Raw genomic sequence first — 5,368 nt, 5'->3', positions numbered from 1 at the left:
ATATATGCTGAATAAGTTGGCCCCACAAATCAATTTTAAGTTATTAAAAGAGCAGTGTAATCTGCTTCTCAAATCACTGTACTCATATCCCTCTGATGTGTCTTCATAATTTAATGTTAATATCATTCAGGAAAATCAACTAATACATCACATTACAAAGTTAATTTAATTTGGCATGATCATTTCCATATCATCCAGATTTAATTCATATTTAACTATCATTTTCTTGCCACTTCATCATAAGTGACAATCTCCCCAAATACATTCTCTTAGTCATTCCCTGGACCTGACACTCATTTATTCAACAAACTTTAGCTAGAACATTCCCTGCCTCAGGTACATCACTAAAAATGTGCCACTTCTAAAATATAAATTTAGAGATTCCCCATGATCAGGTATGTTCTTCAATCCTTCTGGTTCACTTCTGGCTCTTCAACCTCCACGCCATTGATTGAGATCCCTGGTCCATGACACAGATAAAGCTTAGAATCCAAAGGACACCATGTCACTCTTACAGGGTACTAGATGCTGTTGTCTTTTGAATTTGTCACACCACTGGGAACAACCTCAATTCTAAATAAATTCAACCATCCACCTATATCAGGTTTGGGTTCAAGATACTTGTTAGAGAAAAATTTCTTAACCAGATATAAAGGGTGGGGCAAAAGTAGTTTTACAGTTGTTCATATGGAAAATAATACAATAATTAATACATAATAATACAAGAATAAACTCTGTTTTGCATACTCACAACTGTAAACCTACTTTTGCCCCACCCTGTATTGTGTTCAGTATAAAGTTCATGTTCACCATCTTGGCTTACATATCCTATATAATAAAAGGGTAATATGCAAACTGACCCTAACAGCAGAAAGAGTGGGAATGACTGGTTACTATGACACACACTGACCACCAGGGGGCAGACGCTCAATGCAGGAGCTGCCCCCTGGTGGCCAGTGAGCTCCCATAGGGGGAGCTCTGCTCAGCCACAAGCCAGGCTGACGGCTGCCAGCACAGCGGTGGTGGTAGGAGCCTCTCCCGCCTCCTCAGCAGCGCTAAAGATGTCCGACTGCAGCTTAGGCCTGCTTCCTGCTGGCAAGTGGACATCCCCCGAGGGCTCCCGGGTTGCCAAAGTGATGTCTGACTGCCAGCTTAGGCCCAATTCCCCAGGGAGCGGGCCTAAGCCAGCAGGAGGTCATCCCCCGAGGGGTCCCAGGCTGTGAAAGGGCACAGGCCAGGCTGAGGGACCCCCCTGAGTGCACAAATTTTTGTGCACCAGGCCTCTAGTCCTATATAATAGAAGATCGATCAGGGGGCAGGCCAGCCGGCCAACCGCCCGAGGTCTCCCCCAGGCCAGCCCAGCCCAATCGGCCCCAGTCGTGGCAAGCCAGCTGGACCCCACCCTTGCATGAATTCATGCACTAGGCCTCTAGTAAGCATTATAATATTCAATTTTTGAAGATTCAGATTATTATAATGGGGAGCTTTGAAATTCAAGTAGAATAAACCTTTACATTGCTGAGAGAATATTGCCTGCTATCTCATCTCATATATATATATATATATATATATATATATATATATATATATATATATATAAAAGCCTAAGTGACCAGCTCGCCATTATGACATGCAATGACCATCAGGGGGCAGACAGTCAATGCACAGGCATGGAAACATGGAACAGACTGATGAATCTCAGAGGGAAGGGAGGAAGGGGGGTAGAGAGGGAAGAGATTAATCAAAGATCTTACATGCATACTAGAGGCCTGGTGCACGGATTCATGCACCGATGGGGTCCCTCGACCTGGCCTGCAGGGACTGGGCTGAAACCAGCTCTCCGACATCCCCTGAGGGATCCCAGATTGCAAGAGGGCGCAGGCCAGGCTGAAGGACCCCAATGGGGTACCAATCTGTGCACCAGGCCTCTAGTATTTTATAAAACTCTTTCCATTATATAACATACTATTCTGTGTGGTGTTTTTAATATATTGAATGTAAAAAGGAAATGTTCACTACAAATTAGAACAGTAAATTTAAGAAGTACACATAAACAGAAATACCACAAAATTTGAAAAAATATTTAGATACATGAACTAAGTAAAAGCATGTTATTCTTTTCTTTCATTTTGTGTATACAATAGAATTTCAAATGAATATTTACTACTTACATGAAAATACAGATATTTTGTACTTTACAGTATCCTACATGAGCTAATATGCAAATAGTCATCACGCCCTTGTGCCTTAATGGCTCAGACACTCAACACTGGGGAGAGGAATGGGGACCAGCCAGGGACAAATGAGCTCGCGAGAGAGGAATGGGGACCAGCCAGACACAAATGAGCTCATGAGAGAGGAATGGAGACCAGCCAGGCTGCGGCCCAGGAAAGGGACAAGCTGCCTGACCTGTGGTCCCGGGCACCAGTGGCTGTGCGTGCGGCCAGGGAGAGAGACAATCTGCAAGCCCCATGGTCCCCACTGTCCTGGGCACCAGCAGCTGCACCTGTGGCCCAGGAGAGGGAAAAGCAGCCCACCCTGTGGTCCTGGGAACCAGAGCCTGAAGCTGCAGCCCGAGTGAGGGACAAGTGGCCTGGGAGAGGAAGCTGTCTACCCCACAGTCCTGGGCACCAGCGCCTGCAGCCTGGGAGAGGGACAAGCTGCACACCCCATGGTCCTGGGTCCAGCGGCTGCACCTGTGCCTGCGGTCCAGGAGAGGGACAATCCATACACCCCAGTCCCCATGGTCCCAGGCGCCAGTGGCTGCGCCTGCGGCCCAGGAGAGGGATAAGCCGCCTGCCCCATGGTCCCGGGCACCAGCGGCTGCATCTGCACCTGCGGCCCGGAGAGGGACAAGCCGCCCACCCCATGGTCCCAGGCACCAGCAGCTGTGCTTGCAGCCTGGAAGAGGGACAAGCCACTGCTCCACAGTCCCAGGAGCCAGCACCTGTGGCTGTGGCCCAGGCGAAGCCGCCTGCCCACGGTCCCCTGTGGCTGCAGCCAGCCCAGGCAAAGCCGACCCGAGTCCTGGGTGCCTGCGACTGGCTGAAGGATGGAAACCTGGGTCCCGGGTGTGAGGTGAGGCAGAGGCGGTTAGGGGAATCAGGCTGTTAGAGGAGCCGTTAGGGGAGATCAGACAGGCAGACAGAGGGGTTAGGCTCGATCAGGCAGGCAGGCAGGCGAGTGGTTAGGAGCCAACAGTCCCAGATTGCAAGAGGCAGTCGGACATCTCCCGAGGGGTCCCGATTGGAGAGGGTGCAGGATTGGAGAGGGTGCAGGCTGGGCTGAGGGACCTCCCTCCCCCGTGCATGAATTTCGTGCTCCAGGCCTCTAGTATATTATAAAAGGTAAAAAAAAAAAAAAAAAAGAAAGAAAGAAAGAAAAAAGAGGTAAATTATCTTTGGAGCCAGAATTTAAAGGTAAATGCAATCATATCAAAAGCACATAAAAGGCAGCTTGAAAATGTTGGGACAATTTGAGCACACAAAGAATGGCTGCAGCTGATTAAAACATTATTTAATATAAAAATGAGTCTAAACAAGAGACAAAACCAAAAATAAAATTCCTTTGTCACCATTGCAAGTGGCTTCTGCCCCAAATGCTAGTTCTGCAAATCTATAGAGGGAAAGAATAAGAATCCATCCTGTCTTTACACGAGGAAATGTATTTCAGGCGATCAGATAGCCCAAGTGGATAGAGAAGAGCATCTCTTCACAGAAGAATGTCGTTAAAAGTGTAGAAGAAATGATAGAATTTTAAAAAATCACTCTTTTGCAAGTTCTAATGAAATAATTGATTCAGGTTAAGAATTATCAATAGAGGAAAACAAAGATGGCAGCATAGGTAAACACCGGAAATTGCTGCCTCACACAACCACTTCAAAAAAACAACTAAAAGACAAAATGGACATCATCCAGAACCACAGGAAGGCTGGCCGAGTGGAAATTCTACAACTAGAAGCAAAGAGAAAAGCACACTGAGACTCAGAGGAGGTGCGGAAGTAAAGTGCAGAGGTACGGAGGCGCATGTGGAAAGGGCGGGCAACTAAGGACACGGCTGTCTTTTTCAATCGGGAGGGAGACACAAGCTCCCGACGGCCCTGAACTCCAGTTCTGGGTGAGTCTCTGGGAACCCAGACTCATACGGGGAGAAACTGGACTGTCTGGCATCGGGCAGAACTCGAGGGCGGCTTTCTCGCAGAGGTGCTTGCGGCGATTACCGGGACACTGAGACTCCGGGCCTCTTAGGGCAGGGCTGAGTATCAGCCATAGCTGTTTGCTCTGCCCTGTTGATCCCCTGAGACCCTGCCCCACCCAAGCTGTGCACAGAGGCTTTTGCATGTGAATGGCCTGGCCCTTTGCAATCTGAAAATTACCTAACAAACTGCAGCTGGGTCAGACAGACCCAGAACTTCCAAAAGAAGGCCCAAGGCCCCACAGCAGCTTGCACTGCTTCACAGCTGGGCCTCATCTGGGCACCTCCAAACCCCCCAAAAAGAAGAGGAATCTGCAGATCTCTCCATAGCTCCTGCTGGGTAGCCTCAGGCAGAGGCTAAATTAGCACCTCCTTAGAGATCCAAGTGCCAGTGTACCCAGTGGTCAGAATGGGACCATCCAGATTACAACTCCTCAGATCCATAAGGGACACACGCAGGGGGCAGACTCTGTGAGCACCAAAGCCTCACTGAAGCAAGTCTTGCCCCAGAAGGGTGTCTCCAGCACAGAAGTTCTCCCACTGCAGACACAGCTGATTCTCACAGCCAATTGGCCTGGAGGTCAATTCCTCCCAGTGATACCCACAACAATCAAGGCTTAAATACAACAAGACTGTGCACAAAGGCCACAAAGGGGTGCACCAAGAGTGTCCACCTCAGGTAATTGGGGAGGCTGAGCCACTGGGCCCTCTAGGACACCTAGCACAGAAAGCCACTCTATCAACACAGGAAAGCAGCCAAAATGCAGAGACAAAGAAACAGGTCACAAATGACAGAAATGGAGGACAGCAAACTACTGGATATAGAGTTCAAAACCACACTTGTAAGGTTTTTCAAGAATGTTCTAGAAACCGCTGATAAATGTAGTGAGATCCTCAAGAAATCTAGTGAGACCCTCGAGGATATGAAAAAGGACCAACTAGAAATTAAGCATACACTGACTGAAATAAAGAATATTATACAGACTCCCAACAGCAGACCAGAGGGTCACAAGAATCAAGTCAAAGATTTGAAATACGAAGAAGCAAGAAACACCCACCCGGAAAAACAAAAAGAAAAAAGAATCCAAAAATATGAAGATAGTGTAAGGAGCCTCTGGGACAACTTCAAGTGTACCAACATCCGAATTATGGGGGTGCCAGAAGAAGAGAGAGA

The sequence above is a fragment of the Myotis yumanensis genome, unplaced genomic scaffold (assembly GCF_028538775.1).
Source record: "Myotis yumanensis isolate MYYU_CA2020_CCGP unplaced genomic scaffold, mMyoYum1.0.hap1 SCAF_1, whole genome shotgun sequence".
Taxonomy (NCBI): domain Eukaryota; kingdom Metazoa; phylum Chordata; class Mammalia; order Chiroptera; family Vespertilionidae; genus Myotis; species Myotis yumanensis.
Note: the sequence above shows the minus strand (reverse complement) of the source record.